At 33.4% G+C, this 21942-nt stretch overlaps 2 pseudogenes; one reads left to right on the top strand and one right to left on the bottom strand.

The window, feature by feature from the left end:
- The first annotated feature begins 7882 nt into the window (after window positions 1-7882).
- On the top strand, window positions 7883-9083 carry LOC145006244 (putative protein phosphatase 2C 40 pseudogene; annotated as a pseudogene).
- Window positions 9084-9619: 536 nt separating this feature from the next.
- LOC145007524 (putative E3 ubiquitin-protein ligase ARI7) lies at window positions 9620-12794 on the bottom strand (annotated as a pseudogene).
- Window positions 12795-21942: the final 9148 nt, after the last annotated feature.

Genomic DNA, 21942 nt, shown 5'->3' with positions numbered 1-21942 from the left:
CTTTTAATCACTCACAAAATATTCATTGGGTTTTTTAAGTGAAACTGAAATTTATATTTAAGGTGACACGTAATGTTATATTTAAATTAATAATTTAAGTATTTTGTCTGAACTGTTCAAAAATTGTAGCTTTAAACTGATAATCGTTTACATTACAACAACATTTTATATCTAATAAATTAAGTATAATGTGTTAAAAGTTAAAAACAAAACTTTATAAGTAGAAGTGATGATATTATTTTAATATTGAAATTTAGTTTATTTATGATTATACTTTAAGTTTGATATTTACTTAACTTTATTAATCAACTTTTAATCATTATTAGAAAGAAAATATAATTTATAACTTTTAACTATTTAAAAATATTATTTGGGTTATTCAAGTTAAACTAAAATATATATTTTAGTTGATTCTGTAATGTTCTATTTAAATTTATAACGTAAGTATTTTACAAAAATTGTTCAAAAGTTGTAGCTTTAAAATGATAATAGTTTACATCCAACAATATATTTAAAACTAATAAATTAAGTATAATTTTTTGAAAGTTAAAAAACATAACTTGATAAATAGAAGTAAAGATATTCTTTTAATATTGAAATTTAGTTTATATATAATAACACTTTAGCTTTGATATTTATTTAATCTTATTAACCAACTTATAATCATTATTAGAAAGAAATTGAAAAGTCATTGGAGTTTCAAATGAATGTGGTGAAAAATAAAATAAATGGGAGTTTCAAATGAATGTGGTGAAAGGAAAAATGTTTCCTTTATAAGTATACTAGGCGAATGCTCGCACGTTGCGCAAAAACACCTATATAGTTGAAGTCTTTACAAATATATAATTTTTTTGAATATAACAATAACGTTGTTGTTAAATTTGATATAATAATTTGTATATACTAAATTGATATAATATATTGATTATTTTGAATTATATGATAATATATACATTTATTATAACTTCATAATCTCAATCGTTTGAATGACTTCTACCCGCAAGTTACACATAAACAAAATTAAATATAATATATGATTTGATGTTGTTTATAGTTGTTTTTATTGTTAATTAATTTTTTAAAATTTATTTGCTTAATGTTTTAATTTCTATCATTATAATTATTTAAAACATCAAACATTGTTTTTTTTTTTTTTATTTTATAGCTAACAATATAATCATTTATATAGAGTTGTTTTTAACTATTGTTATTGTAAGTTATTTTAAGCTACTTATTTGGAAACTTTTAACGATTATAAAAATATATTTAAGAAATATTTTAGTTAAATTGAAATTACAATTTAGTTTTTACTTTTATCACTACAATTTATCACTTTTAACTATTTACAAAATATTTTTTAGATTTTTTTAAATGGAACTGAAATTTATATTTGAGTTGACATTGTAATGCGCAGAAACACCTATATAGTTTAGATCTTTACAAATATATATTTTTTAAAATATAACACTAACATTGTTGTTAAATTTGATATAATAATTCGTATATTAATTTGATATAATATATTGACTATTTTGAATTATATGATAATATATAAATCTATTACAATGTCATAATCTCAATCGTTTGAATGACTTCTACTCGCGAGTTACACATCAATAACACTAAATATTATATATGGTTTAATATTATTTATAGTTGTTATTTTTAACTAATTTTTTAAAATATATTTGTTTAATGTTTTAATTTCTATTATTATAATTATTTAAAACATCAAACATTATTTTTTGATTTTAAAGGTAACAATATAATCATTTATATAGAGTTATTTTTAACTATTGTTATTATAAGTTAATTTAAGCTACTTATTTGAAAATTTTTAATGATTATATAAATATATTTAGGAAGTATTTTAGTTAAACTGATATTACAATTTAGTTTTTTGCATTTATCACTATAATTTATCACTTTTAACTATTTACAAAATATTATTTGGTTTTTTGAGTGGAACTGAAATTTATATTTAAGTTGACACTGTAATGTTATATTTAAATTAACAATTTAAGTATTTTGTCCAAACTGTTCAGAAATTGTAGCTTTAAACTGATAATGATTTACATGCAACAACATTTTAAATCTAATAAATTAAGTATAATATGTTAAAATTTAAAGACATAACTTTATATATAGAAGTAAAGATATTATTTTAAAATTGAAATGTAGTCTATTTATGATTACACTTTAGGTTTGATATTTATTTAGCCTTATTAACCAACTTATAATATTATTAGAAAGACACTACAATTTATCACTTTTAACTATTTATAAAATAATCTTTGGGCTGTTTAATTTAAATAAAATTTATATTTAAGTTGAGCCTATAATGTTATATTTTAATTAATAATTTAAGTATTTTATAAAATTGTTCAAAAATTATACCTTTAAAATGATAATGGTTTACATCCAACAATATATCAAAACTAATAAATCAAGTATAATATGTTAAAAGTTAAATAACATAATTTTATAAGTAGAATTAAAGATATTATTTTAATATTGAAATTTAGTTTATATATGAATACACTTTAGATTTGATATGTATTTAACATAATTACCAAATTATAATTATTATAATAAAGAAATTGAAAAGTCATGGGAGTTTCAAATGAATGTGGTGAAAGGAAAAAAAAAAGGGGGGGGGGGGGGTTTCAAATGCATGAGATTCAAGAAAAAATGCTAGCTTTATAAGTATGTATGATATAGATATAGATATAGATATAGATATGTATGATATGGTTGTTTTGTTAATTGGGTTTGTTAAATCTATCGACAAGATAATAGCTATACTTTCCTTATCAAACCACATTTTTGAATAAAACTCATATTTTTTAATGTAAGTTATTTTGACAGACCCAAGTATCCAACTGATAGAATATTGATATCCAATTGGGACAACTGATATAGAGCACGAGATAGATGACTTAAAAAAGAAGTTAACTGCTTCTCTGCGAGAGAACATAATTCTCCAACAAGAGCTTCCAGGGTCTTACCGATAACACTCTCATTATAAATTTCTAATTTCACATTTTTACAATTCTACATCCAGGGTGAGGTGATTATCATCTTTTTTATTTTTATCCCTATAGAGTTTAGAAGCAGAGGTGATTATCATCTTTTTTATTTTTATCCCTATAAAGTTTAGAAGCAGAGAAGCAAAATTATATTTTTCAGGGTCTTGTTGCATTCTCTCTACATTGAAAATGGAAAGATAAGATGTATTACGCTTAAAATTTTACTTAAAACTTAAAATTTTACTTAAAACCAAATAACATAAATAATAATAATAACCTTCTAGAGTTGAACAAAAAACCTGTTTGGAGAGGAGTGCCAACATCTTCTACATCAATAACTGCAACAAAAAAAACATGGGAACTAAAGCAAAAATAACAAAAATTGGTATTACCAATATGTTGTTTGGGAGCATTTGGTTCATGAATTCTTTATGGAATAGAATTTTAGGAATCCATTCCTTTGGTTTTTTGTCTTCCAAATGAATGGAATTCAATAAATTTCATGTTTAGTGATATTTGATAGGAGTGGGGGAAAGGTATTCAGTATTAGACTAAAACATCTTTATAAAAAAAATTATAAAAATTATGAATGAAAACGAAAAATCTATTTGCCTAAATGCCTTTCAGATTATGATTTCTATTTATTCAAATTTCTTTGATAATTTCATTTCTTTCATGATACAAGAACTTTTTACACACCAAAATCTCCCATCAATTTTCATATTATATTGATTTCCCCATTCCTAGAGGAGGACAAAAGCAATGCGTTTCATTTCTTCCTTTTTTATTTTAAAGACAAAAATATTCACTTAATAAAAATATAATTTTTTATCATGGATATAAAATATAAGTAACTATTAAAAAAATGATGTAATACTTATTATTCAATTTCGTGCTATTTTTTGTTGGTATCAGGGCTTCGGAAGAGAGGCATGTGCTATTTTATATTGGTGTCAGGGCTTCGGAAGAGAGGCATGTCAACAAAAAAATTTGAATTGATACCCATTTTGTTCATCAACAACTGATTGAAAAGAATAGTTTCCTTTACCCGGGTCATCTTTCCTGATCAAACTATCATTAAAGAAATTGGAATATGGTTTTAAATTTTAGGGTTTTCTTTGCAAGTTCATTTGTGATGCAAATGCAATTGTTATATCCTGTATTAACTAAATTTTCAAATAAGCTTCACCAATATTTTCTTCTTTTTGTAAATTTCATTTATATTTTTTACGGTCTCATGAGAGTCACGACTAATGAGGTTGAATGGGGCACATACACACAACTTAACTTATTAATCATAACATTTATTGAAAGAAAATCAAACATAAACACTAATATACATAATGAAAATATATATAGACATGCGAGTATTTTTTGAATTTAATCAGTATATTTTTAAGTTATAGTAACTATTTATTTTTGAAGTATTGATCTTGAGGATTCTTAGAAAAAAATGTTTATAAGATGTATTTTTTCTTAGTTTTTATCTTACCTTTTTCAGAATGAAAAGCCGCCTTTACATAACGTAGCTAAATATCGTCATAAAAAAACATCCCAACTATTGTTTAGCAAAAAAACACGAATATTATTATACAATGTCGTAGATTAATGGCATATTAGTTGGGATGTTTCTACAACATTGTATATATATAGCTTATTTTTATATTTCTTTATTAATAAATTGTGTTTGTTTTTTAGTATTTTATTCGTTGATATCTTTTGATTGCTTCATTTCCTTTACTCTCTCGATCTAACCAAATATGACAATGAAATATAATGATCCATTTCATTACTACATTACCTTGCTCTTAAAACCGTTTTTAAATAATTTTCTATATGAAGCTCATTAACTAAAAGAAAATTCTAGAAAAAACGGGAATTATTAACGTTTAACGATGCTCTTAACTAATCCACTTTCAAAATCAAATAGTTAACGGAGCTTTGTATCACCATGGCAGGATCTAAGGTTATGTTTGGCGTGTCACAGTTGGTTTAGTTTCAAGATGTTTTACGTTGTCATGTTTGATAAGTAAAAAAATAGCTTAAAATTAACTTTTTCAAAAAGCTATTTAGACTAATTTTTCAAATATTTTTTTTTTCAAAATTTCAAAATATTCGTTTAATTAATTATATACATATATTTTCTAAATGACTTTTTATGCTAATTTATATTTTTCAGTTAGTTTTAATAAACAACTATCTTTTATGCTGATATAACTTTTCATCTCTTTTTAATTTTTATGTCAATTCATTTTAATATTAATTAAACCATCCACATTTCCTTTGAACTTAATTCCTAACACTTTTGTTGTGAGATACGTTCAACAATACCTAACATGATTATATATATATATATATATATATATATATATATATATATATATATATATATATATATATATATATATATATATATATATATATATATATATAGGGTTAGGTTCATTTGAGACCACTTATATTTTGTGAGACCGTGAGATGCATTTTTTTATTTTTTTTAGTTAATTCATGTTCCGAAAATAATATTTAAAAAATGAATTTTTTGATTTTTCCATTTATTCTGCATTTTAAAATTATTTTTAGAATATGTACAGTGTAATATTCTATTTAGAATATTTCACGTATTTTTCAAAAAAAAAAAGATTTTTTTTTAGTTAATTCAAGTTCCGAAAATAATATTTAAAAAAAGAATTTTTAAATTTTTCCATTTATTTTGCATTTTAAAATTATTTTTTAGAATATGTCAGTGTAATATTCTATTTAGAATATTTCACGTATTTTTAAAAAAAAACGGAATTTTATTTATTTATTTTTTTTATATATTTTTATATTTTTTTTAGTTAATTCAAGTTCCGAAAATAATATTTAAAAAAAGAATTTTTGGATTTTTCCATTTATTTTGCATTTTAAAATTATTTTTAGATTTGGTCTCACGGTCTCACAAAATTAGAATGGTCTCAAATGAACCTAAACCTAAACCTATATATATATATATATATATATATATATATATATATATATATATATATATATATATATACTGGTTTTTGGGACCGTTCAGATCAGTTGAATCATCGAACAGCTAAAACTGGTTTGATGTCTGTATAAATGTGAATTGAACTTGTATTTCACAATGAATAGAATCGGTACATATACAATGAGAGATCTGAATACAATGGATCAGTTACAACAAATGTGGAAGACTAAATCTATTGTTATCTAGAATTTTAAATATAAAAGACATGTGAATAATGTACATAAAAGAAAGATGGATTAGATCCGGGTTCCTGGATCCGAGTTCCGGGTTATGTAATGAAAGACTCCCGCAAGATGGACGATCGTGAGAGGAGACCAATCTTGGAGATAAGAGTATTAAATCTGTGACAAAGGAGAGGTTTGGTAAGTGCATCAGCTAGTTGATCATCGCCATTTATGTGAGTGACACGAATAGAACCGACTTGTACTTTTTCCCTGCCAAAATGAAAATCTAGTGCTAGATGCTTCATGCGGGAATGGAAAACTGGATTAGCTGAGTAGTGTGTGGCACTGAGATTGTCACAAAAAATGGTTGGTGTAGTAATGGATTTGTAACCAAGTTCAGATAATAAGGATATCAACCATTGTATTTCAGTAGTTGTGGATGCTAAAGCCCTGAATTCAGCTTCAGTGGAAGAACGGGCTAAAGTTGGTTGGTGTTTAGAGCTCCAAGCGATTGGATTAGAACCAAGGTACACGATGTAACCTGAAGTGCTACGGTACGTTTGTTTGTCACCTGCCCAATCAGCATCAGTGAAGGCATGGAGATGTAAGGGAGACTTGCGGTGTATAAGGAGACCATGATTCATTGTGCCATGTAGGTATCGCAGTAATCTTTTGAGAGCTGTCCAGTGTAAGTCTGTTAGGCGATGCATGAACTGTGATAGTTTGTTGACAGCAAAAGCAATGTCTGGTCTTGTAAGTGACAAATATTGAAGTGCTCCAACATGTGACCTGTAATCTGTAACATTTGAAATAGGTTTGCCATCATCAATAGTAAGAGGTAAAGAGCTTGACATCGGTGTGGTTGATGCCTTACAATCAGTCATATTGGCTTTGTGAAAAAGATCAAGGATGTATTTGGATTGAGAAAGAAAAAGTCCATGAGAATGATGTACAACTTCAATTCCTAGGAAGTAAGAAATAGTTCCTAAATCTTTGAGAGAAAAGCGTTTAGCAAGGGAAGCGATGAAAGATGAAACATGGGAGGAGTTTGGACCAGTGACTATAATGTAATCTACATAAAAATGTGAATTGAACTTATAAATGTGAATTGAACTTGTATTTCACAATGAATAGAATCGGTACATATACAAGGAGAGATCCGAATACAATGGATCAGTTACAACAAATGTGGAAGACTAAATCTATTCTTATCTAGAATTTTAAATATAAAAGACATGTGAATAATGTACATAAAAGAAAGATGGATTGGATCCGGGTTCCTGGATCCGAGTTCCGGGTTATGTATTGATAGTCTGGTCCGATTTTAACATTGATCATTATACACAAAAACATAAGTTTGAGTATCGACTCCACAAACAACATTACATACCACAAATAAAAGACAAAATTGCAAAAATAATCCTTGTGGTATGTATTTTTTTAAGGTTTTAGTCCAAACCATGATTTTTTTGGATTAGAGGTCATTTTGAGGTAGTTTCGTTATGTTTTTGGTCACTCGGTAAACTAAAATGACTATAATACCCTTATGATATTTTTTTATGTTTTTTCTATTTAATTTAAATGAAAAAAAAATAAAAATTAAATTGACCCCACATCCCTCCCCCCCTCTCTCTCTCTCTCTCTCTCTCTCTCTCTCTCTCTCTCTCTCTCTCTAGAAACATACACGATCCCCACCAATGGATAACAATGCAACATCATCGATGGATACGACATTCCCACCGGAAAAAGCTCGTAAGAAACAACAATTCTTTCACTTGCTTCTCAGGAGCAGCCATTAGCGTGAATGCTACATTAGCAAACACAAATATCTCCAACAAATTAATCAGTTAAGAAATTCCCCCATCAATCGATTCCCCCAAATCATTTCGAAGAATACCCTCTTCTCCATCTTTCTCAAAATTAGATTTACTATCGTCTTCTTTCCAAAGCAGCATGTCTAATTTGAGTTGTAGTCCATCAACCCCAGAAAATCTCGATTTCAATCCGTTTCTATCAAAACCCTTGAGTTTACCTTCGAGAAGCAAAAAATTTCTTAACGCGATTGAAGTGCAAGTCGCTGGAGGTGCTACCGGAGAAGATAGGGTTCATGCGGTTTGCTTGGAGGAGAACAGTTAGCTTTTCTGCGTGATTTACGATGGGTTTAATGGACGGGAAGCAGCCGATTTTTTAGCGGGTACGTTTTATGAAACGATTCGGTTTAACCTAAATTCATTAAACATCGATGACTCTAACGAATTTACAAATGGAATTGACGATTACCTTCTTGGAGATGGTGACATGGGGGTAATCCGCCGCTGACCTAAAAATCAAGTTCTTGAAAGCTTACAACGTGCGCTCAATCAAGCGGAAAATGATTTCTTGTATATGGTTGAACAAGAAATGGAGGATCAGCCCGATATAGTTTCAGTCGGATCTTGTGTTCTTGTTGGCCTTATTCATGGAAAGAATGTGTACATACTCAATTTAGGCGATAGTAGAGGTCACTCGTGGAGGTCACTGTGATATCCACAGGAGAAATCAAATACAAACGCAACATAGGTCACTGACGGAGGTTGCCGACAATGTCTGTTTCTCACTCCTATTTTCGAGATCGACAGGCGAGGTTATCAGTGAAGCTTTCACATGTTGGCGAGGTTATCGGCGGCAACTCTGGTGACAGTGAGTAACGAGGAAGACTGATGGGTTATTGTCTGGTGGAAGAGCATTTTCAATGGAAGGGAATCAACAAGAGGGTTAAATGCAATTAACTTAAAGGAGATAAATTGGTTAGGTGGGATCTAAGCATTTTTAACTGATTCGATATGGTCATTCATCATTTTTTGTTTATTAACATAATTAATGTTTTAGGGCTGCCAGGTGATTTGGTTGGGGAGAGAGAGAGAGAGAGAGAGAGAGAGAGAGAGAGAGAGAGAGAGAGAGAGAGAGAGAGAGAGAGAGAGAGAGAGAGAGAGAGAGAGAGAGAGAGAGAGAGAGATCTTTTTTTAATTATTAAAATAACTAATAAATTAAAAAATTGAAAGAAAAGAGAGATCTTTTTTTAATTATTAAAATAACTAATAAATTAAAAAATTGAAAGAAAAATGAAAAATAAATACCCCAGAGGTATTATAGTCATTTTAGTTTATCGGTGGACCAAAAATGCAACGAAATTATTTCAAAAGGATCATCAATCCAAAAAAATTGTGGTTTGAACTAAAACCTCAAAAAAACATACATACCACAAGACTTTTTTTGCAATTTTGTCCAAATAAAATCAAATCATCCACATAATCCAAAAACACCATCGTCATCAAAATCAATGGACATCTGTCTTTGACCAGCAAAACCCAATCAACACATCCGCCCTCTACTGCAACATAAATCCTAATTCATCTTTGGGTACATAGAAATGACCACTGCGTCAAAGCATCAGTCCGGCTTAACCCTCCATGGATCGGCCCCTTTCCCTTTCCCTTGCTTGTTGTTCCATGTGTGTCCACGTCAAACAGCCCATCTTCTAGCGCGCTCACCAAGTTCTCGAAGTGCGTGCGTGTCACTCTGACATATTTTTAGCAAATTTTCAACAAGATATTTGATGGTTGTTTTTTCACTTTATTATGAAAAACCACTAATAGATAGTATTAGAGAACCGGATAACACCAGGAGTCCTTCAAGGATAAAAATAAAAATATATAAAGCAAGATGAAATACTTTTTTGTGATTTCTGGTAATAATGAGAGGAGAAGCCTAAAGCATAAATGGGCCGCGGCCTTATTTTACAACTAACCAAAAAAAATCCAATGCAAGCAAAGAGCTAACCACCCCATACTTGCCTAGTTTTTAATTTAAAAATAACACCACCGAAAATATTGATAACCGAGAGGTGCTTAAATCAATAAACAATTACCTAGTAAAACCAACCAACTTCCATCTGAAATTATCAAAGTCATCTCGAGAGACATCCGCTGCTTCTAGAAAAGTATGGAACTCCTTTTCGGCATACTGATGAAGCCTTTCTAACCCAACCTCTGCTTCACCTACCAATGCCATCATGGGAGGGTAACATGGTCATTTTAGAGGGTGGGTCCGTTTATTAAGTTCAGTTCAAAAAGAAACATACTTTACCTTGTACATACTCAAAAAGCTGTCTTTTTGCTACTTCTAAATAATACCCGTAGACATAGGTGCATTTCAACACTCGCCTACATTCAACTACCTAACCATATATAATTATATTATATTATATTATATTTATATCATTTTAAATAAAATAAACATCACGTCGTCAGCCTATACCTGCAACCAAGCTTCTACAATGAACTTCAACATTGCCTCAGGTTGGCACACCTTCTTACTAAGTCTTGCAAGCTGAAATTTAATAGACATTACACTTCACTAGTATAGCTTTTAATAAGAAAAAAAAGGCCTTGCTTTTCTAATATCATATTACCAAAAAAGCATCATAATTTTTTTTAACTCACATCAATTGTTTGCACCTGCTGCAAATCCACAACTGCTTTTTGCCTCAACTGTCATAGTGGAAAATAATAATAATAATAATAAAGTATCATGTATCAGATACATAACGTGAATTACAATTATACCAATGTTCTTGCATACCGATTCTTGTGTAGCCTAACGTTTATAATAGTGAGTATATCGCTCTAAATCCATCTCTCTCCTACCTTCAGATTCATCATACTGCAAATGGACAAGATTAAGGATTGAAACATTCCAAGAATGAAAAACAGAGATGCATGTTTTATTGAAAAGAGTCAGAGGAGATTAATATGATTAGTTTTACTACTGCTATCTCTTGCTTTGCCGATTCATAACGTCTGCAAGTATATAAGCCACCAGTATGATCTGACCATTGACCAACGCAAAGCCTACATGTGTACATTTTTATCAACTTATCAGAATCATCAATCAATAAAAGTATAATATACACAAATGAATAAGATTCATCAATAACAAAAGGGCAGTGTTGACATTTACAATTTCATATTTTTAGACTCTTTCGTTATCCACTTAGACATAGTTTCATAGTCCACAGGGTGATGAGCTTCTCCTGTACACTACGACAACAGCAACAAAAAACTTTTATCATTCATAAAGTATAAACATAAACTAACCTTTTCTAAAGCTTACATAAAGATTCATAGTACTCACATTCCAACAAAATCTGTACAAGCAAGAGCAAGTTACATCATAGCCTCCACTTCCATGTTCAAACTCAATAGCATAATCACACCCGGGTGCAGGGCACCACTTTGTCTATCATGTTAATGAATAAAAATATAATCAAAATCTTGAATTTGAAACCATTGAGATAAATTGCATACCCTTCTATTGCCAACAGTGCAATATCCAAGAAGGTAACCATGATACTTATTCTTATCTTCATCTGAAGTCAACATGTTATCCATGTCCACACCAACAGCAGCAACACAAGATGGAGTGGGACATCTCAAAGTCAAACATCGAGGAGCATCATTAATAGATTTGCAAATGTAAGCTACCACAATCAATACAAAAACTAATTATAACATGAAATCTTTATTATCCAATTTATAAACATATCAAAATAAGGAAAATACAAACCTGTCCAGCATATGTTACAAAATTCATGACCACAAGCAGCGACAGTGATAGTATTATCAAGTGGATATGATTCAAAGCAGATCCCACAAAGCAGCTTCAAAAGATACATAAAGATAAGAAAGCAAGTATACAACATGAAAGCGAGAACATTAACTTATTTACCAGTTTACCCTAAATTACCTCTTCACCTTCTGCTGCCTTGGTATTGGTATATTCCAACACACCAACAGCCTTACAGACTTCATCTTCATTAAAAAACCACCCTTCATGAACACCGCTGAAATTCCTGCAGGGTCACATTCACATAGCAACTTATTGAATAGCAAATATACAAATTCTTGATAAAGAACAGGTTATTGTTTAACAGAAATTAAAAAGCAAGAACTTGAAGACTTTACATAAACGAGTAATTATTCACAGAATTCCAAAAACAAAAACATGAAGGCCTCACCCGTCAGTAGATCGCAAATGAATAGATGCAGAATCTCTTGAAATTGATAAAGCTGAAGACGTGGACGTATATCATCTTTCTTCAAGATGGTATAATGTATCTGAAATGTAAAAAAGAAAAATAAAATCTGATCAGGACAGATGGATCATAAACACTGATAGCAAATAAGCACCAACCAGCGACATCTTCGAGCCAACTTATAATCAAAGCGTTGGCTAACAAAACCACCTATAACTTAGAATAGTTAAAACAAAAGACGAGCAAACCCACAAACTTGATGTGAAATTTGCATCCTATTGGATGAATAAACGAGAGGAAACAAATATAAACAGCAACATCGGATTCACCTTTTGTTGGCTAACTAATACTTCGTCCGAATCATCAGAATCGAAATCAAAAAACTCACACCCAACTTCATCACCACCGCCGTACAACGCATCGCCGTTATTATGATCCTCTTCACAGATATCAACATCGCTCGCATCGTGCATATCATCTTCCGAAACCATCTTAAGAAACGACAAAAAAAGAAAAACCATGCAAACCTAGGGTTTAGGGGGTGTTTGGGTACCTTTTAAAAGACTAAACTGCAATTTTGGTCCATGGTTAGCAAAAAAGTGTGGATGAAGTCCAAAAAGTTTACAACTTGTACCACTGATCCAAAAACATAAACTTTTTGTGGATTTGGTCCTTGAACAACTTGAAACGACTCTTTTATCCTTTTCATTTGTATTTTCAATTTTCTTTATTAATTTAAATATTTAGAAATAAAATAAAATAAAATCCTACTCCACTCACCCAATCATTCCACCGGTATTCCCCCTCTCTACTAGCTCTCTCTCTCTCTCTCTCTCTCTCTCTCTCTCACACACACACACACACACTTACACTCACACACCAATAACTCAATCCTTCATCTTCTTTCATAATCAAACCCACCCACCAAATTCTTTCTAGTCTGCTCAAAACTCTTGCTATTTCCTATCATCTCCAAATTTAAAAGATGATGGCAATGATTTCGAAGAAGACCCATATCCAAATATTTCTCCCAAAGCAAACGAGTTAGACTCGTTTGCCTAAAATTCCCCAATTGCATGGATTATTTAGTGGATGATATAGGATAGTGAGATAATGATCCAGTGTTGCTCAATAGGAGAAGAAGGGAGACTGAAAGAAAGTCAAAGAGAAAGAATGAGTTGTCTCTAATCTACTAGCCTGCGTCCAATTATCATTCCTCTTAATTTCAATCCATATCTATCTCTTAGAGGGTCATTGTACCTCTCGATTTTTTCTGATTCTCAAGAACCTAAGCTTTCACACAAGACATAGTTGTGAAATCGATATTAAAACCAAGGAAGAAGTAAGAAAATCAAACCTAATTGTATGTTTGTTTATTATTTTGATATGTTTTATGTGAAAATGGGGAGATTTCTAGAAGAGCTGAGAAATTATTCTCACTGCCATTGAGAATGTTTTTAAGAATAAAAGCAAGAGTAGTAGCAAATGATGCAGATCTAAAACCCCCCCGCCTCCCTTATCTGGTGTATGCATATGTATAACCCTCCATCTTCATTTATTATTAATCCGGAACTGCTACTACAACGTGGCAATTTCATCTAGTTAAAAGTATTTATGGGTGGATCGAGGTGAGAAGACAAAAAAAGGTTATTAGAGGGAGAGCATGTGTGAGAGTTTGTGTGTGGGTAAGTGTTTACATGAAGAAAAGAATAGATCAAATAAATGTTGTAGGTTCTTGATTTTTTTTTTGTTTATCGATGATGGAAGCTGTGGGTCGGTGTTGGTGGTGGAGGATCTGGTATTACTACTGTAATAGTGGTTTGAGATTGAAGGAAAAATATGGTGGAAGATTAGAGAGAGAGAGAGAGAGAAAGAAGGGTAACGGTTGGTGGGGGACGGAATGAGTTATTTTCTTTTTACTTTTTTTATATTAAAATAAATATTAAAAATACGAAAAAGAAATTAAAAGGGCAAAATAGTCTTTTCAACTCTTTTAGGGACCAAAACCACAAGAATTATTTTATGTTGGACCATTGGTGCAAGTTGAAAACTTTTTGGACTCCATCCATACTTTTTCGCTAACCACAGGGACCAATTTTGCAGTTTAGTCATTTTAAAACAATTTTTTGGAGTTAAAAAAAAAGTTGAAAAGTCCAAAAATAAAAAAGTTTGTTTTTAATCAATTTTTAGCTATGACCAAAAAGAAATCCTTTTTAAAGTCATACAATCCTATTTTTTTGTAATTTTTTATTTTTATCTCTTAAAAATTTTTAAAATCCACCCAAACACATTTTAAATACTTACTTTTAAAAAAAATCTTTAGAAAAAATCAATTTTACAAAAAGACTTTTAACTTAAAAAAGCAATCTCAAACACACCCTTAGAGGCTAGACGGTGGGCGTATTTTGGGGAAACTAAATCTGAGTTGTGGGATTTCTTTTTCTTCGCATTTGGAGGGTTTTTTTTATCTTTTCAATAAAGCCACTCAAGTTTTTAATTTTTTTTATCCCTCCAAACATTCTTGGTTTTATTTTTCACAATTTAGCCCGAAATACAGATTTTTATGTTACAATTTTACGAGTTAGTATATTCGATTGATGTGGAAGAATACATAACAACAAATGTAATTAAAAGATTAAATATACTAATCACTGTTTTTTTATATTTTTATATTTGACAGCAAAAATTTTCATATTATGAAACCTTTTTGAGAAAAAAAATCAAAAGAAATAAAACTCATTTTTTGTATTTTTATTTTTACATCTATCAAAATTCTTCTAAGGAGAGAAGAAGGGTATGTCGTAATTCTTCTAGGATTTTGGTGGTGCTCGTCTCGAAGTTTTAACCATTGTTTATAGGTTTTTAAGATGAAATAAATATTCAATCAAATGAGTATCCGATTAAATCAATATTCGAATCTTTTACAATTATCTTCTATAGTTACCCATTAGTTATCCTTTGATAATTAATATATCTCTTTTAGCATAATGTAACACTCGTAATCATTGCATTAAGTTCAATGTGGAAGTCTCACCTGGCTCATGACGTGAGTTATGCTTGCGATGTCGTGAGGGGTATGTTTAAAAACGCACATCATCTTTGGGCTCACAACGTGAGCATATATGGCTCACAACGTGAAGACGATATGAGAGGAAAACCCTAATTTTGAGGCTTGTGTTCGTATTTAAAGGGAAGTAAGGGTTAGGGTTAGCTCACTCTCAGCCTCCATCCCCTTTCAACGCTTCGTTTTTTAGCCTTAACACTCCATAGTTGATTTTTGAACTCATTTGTGGTAATTTCTACCAAAAGAGAAGAAGAAGAAGAAGAAGAAGAAGAGCATTTAGCCATCACCTCAACACTCAAGCCTTTCCATCATTCATTTTCACTCCTTCTAGTTCTTAGTGAGTTTTCAAGATCTTACATTTATAGGTTTATAAGCTTAGATATAGGTTTTATGAACTTTCCTTCTTGGATTTGATGATATAGTGGTTGGAATCCATAAAGTTGCCAACTTTATGGATCTCCAACATCCCTTTGATCAAATAGGTGCTAGATTTGAAGTATGGATGAGTTTTGTTGTAACGCCCGTAGATTATGGCTAGTCAATTTAAGGACAATAAGCATCAAAAATGACTTTTTGATGGAAGATTATTTTGAAGGAATAATCTTAACTAAGTTGTAGTATATGTTACAAGGATTTCATACATATAAAGAACGCTGAAATCCGAGTTATAACAAAGAAGTTATGACCTGTCGAAGTTTCGCTACAGAACCGATACGATGCTGAATGACGTAAATAGTGAATTTACGTTAGAGAGATATTTAGCCTTAGCGATCTAAACGAAATTCGTAGAGTTCGTTAAACCGTGAGCATGCATAAAAAGAACGCCAAATTCTGACTTCGTATGTAGAAGTTATTATTTTTCGAAGTTTTAGCTTAGCAGTATGTAGCCTGAATACTCGATTTTAGATCGAGCGGTTTTTAGCCGAAACAATCTAAACGAGAATCAAATATCTCGTCGATAGTAGTCAAACGGTAAAAAGACAGACGAAAACGGACGTCGGATGAAGAAGTTATGAATTTATAACAAAATTTTCTTATCCCGGCCTACTAAAAATAAATAATAAAAATAAATTCAAAATTAGCCAACGGAGTCTAAATGAAAGTTATAGAGCATAGTCTCACCTACGCGTGGATATAAAGAACATTGAAAACAGAGTTCGTATGATGAATATATGAATTTTTGAAGTTTATTAGATAATTAAAATATTAAATTTAATTATAAATTTCGATATTATCCGAAGAGGGGGAGGGGGGAGTCAGCGACCTTATCCAGGTTACGTCTAGCGTAACTGGGGAACTACGCCCAACGTAGCGAGTGATTCAGCCCCTATAAAAGGGATGCGAGGGCAGCCGATTCCTTTGCTCATTTTCTCTTCTCTCTCCCGTTTTGCCTCAATTTTTGTGCAAGAAATACCCCGAAGCCCCGATATCATTCCCAAGCCCCAAATCAAGTCCCGAAGCCCCGAAGATCCCGAGAAGTGAAATTCCCGAGCCGAAGCTTTGCCCGCAAGAAGCCCGGTTTTTGTGAAGATCTCCCGGTTTCACCGAAAAATACTACTTCTACAAGCTGTAGCGCTACCCGATCATCGTCTAATCAAGTGAGTGTGTAGTTACTTTCTTCTAACACATAAATATTAAGTATTTGCTATGAAATACGTGTTATGTGTTTATATATTGTTTTTTTATATGTGTGAGTGTATAGTCTCTTTCTTAAACACGATATTAATACACGTATTGTTTGAATGTATTAAGTATATGTTTTGGGTGAGTGTATATTACTTTCTTCTAACACATAAATATAAGGGTTCAGGAGCAAGAGGGTTCCGGACCAAGAGGGTTCAGGAGCAAGAGGGTTCTGAACCAAGAGGGTTCAGGAGCAAGAGGGTTCCGGACTAAGAGGGTTTCGGACCAAGAGGGTTCAGGAGAGAGAGGGTTCCGGACCAAAAGGGTCCTTTCGGGTTTTCAACTCCGGTTTTGAGTTGTTTTTGACTGAGGAAGGTACTTAGGGAGATTTGAGATACGTGGAGAGATTTGGGAGAGATTTCACATACTTGGAGAGATTTGGAAGAGAATTCACATACTTGGAGAGATTTGGGAGAGATTTCTCATACTTGGAGAGATTTGGGGGGAAATTCACTATACTTGAAGATATTTCTCATACTTACACTTCATGGCTCCATAGGAACTCATATTATACACTTAGGCATGCTAGCACAAGTCTCACAATAGTCCTTGCTTACTTGAGGATAGAATTTCCTTTGTCAAAAAGGCTAGTTGTGACATCATCCCCCCGTTAGAGGGAATTTCGTCCCGAAATTCTTTCGAAAGATAGGGTCATGAAAGCGGAAATTGGTGAGAGTAATTTTGAGTTATTTGGTCTTTGTGTTCCCAGGTGAACACTGGCTCACGTATAGTGTTCCCTTGAACCTTCATCATCGAGATGTGGCTTTGTTTTGTGTGCTTAACCTTTCTATCAATTGTTTCGATAGACTGATCAACTATTAGGAGGTTCTAGTTCACTTAATCTTGTCTAGTGAGACTGGGAGGGTTTTGTTTGACCGATACTTACTAGGTTCGACACATGGAACACAAGGTGTACGTTACTAAGCTTGGAGGGTAGTTGGAGTTTGTAGGCTACCAGATCGATCCGTGCGAGGATCTCGAATGGTCTGGTGCATCAGGGAGTTAGTTTACCTTTCCTTTCAAATCGATTCATCCTTCCCTGAGGGAAGATCTTTAAGAATACCCTGATCCCTTACTTGAGATTCTAAGGCTTTAACTTGCTATAGCTCTTTTTTGTCGGTGTTACGATGTTTTAGGGTCGTGTTTCGGTTTTTTACTATTCATTTTGTGGTTTCTTAAATAAATCTTGGGTCTAGGGAGTGTGCTATTGAGCGTTTGTCCTCTTGTCGGTTGGGTGTCTCTCACCTACGCCCAAATAGAGGATGATCTGCATTTTCGGTCACACGGGGCCTCGAAGGATACAACTCCCATGCTCGGGTGGCAGTTGTTGGTATAGGAGTACTTGATTAGGGATTTTTCTAGCATTAACCGAAGCTTCGAGTGCGTGATTTAGGGATAGGTGGGTCTCCCAATCCTTTCCAATGTCTATTACACATGCTTCTCTTCGCGGTGCGGATTCTTGTTTACTTCGTTCTTGTCAAGTGGGATTTATAGAGCTTTGGTGGTCCGAAACTTATGAGTGTTGAATACATTGAATGTAAGAGGTCTAAGCTGAGCTCTTGGGTTAATCGAATACTATGGGTTATCGGAACTTTCTCTACTAGGCTTTTGGAATGGTCTTCTAGGAATCAGAATCTTGGTGTCCTAAAAGGAGAGTTTTCTGGGCTTGAAGAGTTGGCGCTATGGTCACCAAGGTTGAGTTTGAGTGATGTAGTTGACCTCATGAGTCTTAGATTATCTTGGGAGTTTTCTCCCTAGGGTTTTTCCAACCTAGTGGTAGGTCGGCCTCTACCAGTCCTTTGTTGGTGGTTGAGCAAATCTCCGATTCAGGGTAAGGAGTATCGATCCTAGTGGATGGGTTTGTTTGGCTTACTCGTAGTCAGTGGTGCCTATGATAGTTTCGTCTTTCTCCCCTTATGAGTTAGCTAGGTGCTTCTTGTGGTTAGGGAATGGGTCTGATGTTTCCTTTACATAATATGTCAATCTTATGATCAGACACTATTTGCTATTGTGACCGTGCTACGTGCTATCGGGTGTTCGGTTATTGGGATGGTTCTAGGATTCGGGGTGATTCTATCTCTACTTAGCATATGGTTCAGGTTTTCTAAGAGATTTTAGGAATCTCTGTGTAACGCCCCGATTCTCAGGTATTTCTTATAAGATTTGTTAGGTTAAGCTCTACTCGACGAGTTGGTTGACCTACTCATCGAGTAGCAGCGCGATGGGATCGCAGGTTAAGTGACCTACTCGACGAGTCCATGTTGGGACTCGGCGAGTAGGAGCTGGTAGTGGAAACCCTAAAGCCCGGGGTTTGCACCTCTATTTAAAGGATCCTTATCCTCCTTTGGCCCCTTTACAATCTTTGAGAGCCTCCTTAAACCCTAATTCGTGTGTGTGTGCCTTGGTGTGGTGTTGAAGCTTGAAAAGAGGACCTTGGAGGAAGAAAGCTAAGAGTGCAAAGGAAATTGAAGCAAGGAAGGAGTGGGAGGTCGGATTTACCTCAGCAAGCATCTTTTGGAGGTATTAAAGTGACATTTCTACTTCCCATTTTCCCTTTTGTTGAGTTCTAGGGTTTTTATGGATTTTTAAGTTGGTATGATGAGCTATGGGCTAGATCTGAAGTTGTAACTTCAGATTTGGACCCTCCTTGGATTTGAGAAGCGTAAAGTCACAGTCTTGGTTGTGATTAAGGTCCCTCTTGAGCATGAAGTTCCATTAAGACCTTAGAATAGACATTTGGAGCCTTTAAGGACATGCATGCACGTAAAGTTTGCAACTTTACATGATAAGCATGCCCTAGAAGCTTGGATCTGTGATTTGGAGCCGTTGCATGGCTCAGAACAAGTATGTACAGAAAGAGGAATTAATGGACTCAGCGAGTCACAAGGTTGACTCGACGAGTCATATGAATATGACCGGAAACTCAACGAGTTGGATGAACAACTCGGCGAGTCTGATGAAGATCACCGTAAGACTCGACGAGTTGAAGAACAACTCAGCGAGTCGGATGAGTTTTCTCTTGGATAAGTATGAGTGTGTATCCGTCGAGTTGAAAGGAGGGAACTCGACGGGTGGCCTTAGAGTTCGAACGCGAATCAAAGGAACTCGACGAGTCACCCTGATGACTCGGCGAGTTGGATTGCACTTTAGAGAACTCGGCGAGTAGCCAAGGGTACTCAGTGAGTTAAGGTCAACATGGACTGTTGACTTTGACTAAGAACTTTGAATTTGACCAGGGGTTGACTAGTGGGTTATGGGGTACCTTATGAGGTTCATGACTCATGAGAATATTGTACTATGATGGTAGGTGGTGGAGCCCGTGTCAAGTGATCCGAGAGTTGGAGTTTACCCTTCGTGTCGACATCTGCAAGGTGAGTTATCATCACTGTATCGATAGGGTCTACGGCACCAAGGCCGACCCTTTAGTTGTTATTGTTATGGTACATCGCATGTGGTTATGATCTGTTAGTTCGAAATCGAGGTAGACAATATGTTATGCTCTTATGATCCGTAGGGATTGGTGCGTTAGTGACCTGCTAGGTCGGTACTCTAGTTACAGGAGAATTCTATAGTTGATGATAAATGTGACAGATATGTTTGATGTTTATATATGTTTGTATATGATAGTATGCACACATGGTTATTTACTTGTGGCTGGGTTGAGGCGGTCCTGCTTTGTGCTGTAGGCCAATACACCCTATGAGTGGTCCGGGGAGACTGTAGGCCCACGTGGCGTACCAGTCATGCCGAAGGCTTGAGATGGATTCAGAAAAACTGTAGGCCCGGTAGGGCGGTCCAGTCAGGCCGATGTCCCAACATGCATGATTGATTGAACTGATTATTACTGTTGTGGTGTTGTCAGCATGGCATTGGTGTTTTGTGGGTAGCTTACTAAGCCCTCAGGCTTACAGTTTTTAGTTTATTGTTTCAGGTACTTCAGGAGATCGTGGAATGGCGAAGGCGCGACTGTACCGCTCCTCATCCTTATGTTATGATTTTTGGGACACTCTGATGGAAAATGATTTGAAAACATTTTGTAAAGAATGCTATGTGGTTTTTATTTATGATTGAAAAGTTTAAATTTGGGGTAAAATTTATGGTTGTTACACTCTGGAGGAATGTTGGAAGCCTTATGGATTCCTTCTTATGCCCTTTGATCCTTGATTTTCAATCTTTGATGGGGCTAGGGAAGAGTGTGGTATTTCTTATGCCAGAACTTAGACGTATGGTTGATAGGGATTTCGTCGACGGTCTAATTGCAGAGCTCGAGGTTTGTAAGGTGAGGATCCAGTCTGGCCATGCCAATTGGTGGCATTGGACTCCTTGTTACAACAGGTGTTACATCGATTTAGGGAGTATTGGTTGTTAGGAATGACAGGGTATTTTATGTTCATGCTCCTATCGTTACTAGTTTTGTTTTCGTTGTTACCATTTGGTCTATCTTGTTTCTGCTTGCTAGGTGTTTCAATGTTCGTACCCTTATCGTTGCTAGTTTCATTTTCGTTGGTACCATTGGGTCTATCTCGCTTATGCTTTTTAGGTGTTTCAATGTTCGTATCTTTATCATTTCTAGTCTTGTTTTCATTGTTACCATTGGGTCTATCTCGTTTCTGCTTGTTAGGTGTTTCAATGTTCGTATCCTTATCGTTGCTAGTTTCGTTTTCGTTGTTACCATTGGGTCTATCTTGTTTCTGCTTGTTAGGTCTTTCAATGTTCGTATCCTTATTGTTGCTAGTTTCATTTTCGTTGTTACCATTGGGTCTATCTCGTTTCTGCTTGTTAGGTGTTTCATTGTTCGTATCCTTATCGTTGCTAGTTTCATTTTCGTTGTTATCATTGGGTCTATCTCATTTCTGCTTGTTAGGTGTTCTTGGCGACATGAGGGTGTTGTT

Source organism: Lactuca saligna, chromosome 7 (assembly GCF_052625555.1).
Source record: "Lactuca saligna cultivar CGN05327 chromosome 7, ASM5262555v1, whole genome shotgun sequence".
In the NCBI taxonomy this organism is placed as follows: domain Eukaryota; kingdom Viridiplantae; phylum Streptophyta; class Magnoliopsida; order Asterales; family Asteraceae; genus Lactuca; species Lactuca saligna.
This window is presented reverse-complemented; position numbering and strand designations above follow the sequence as displayed.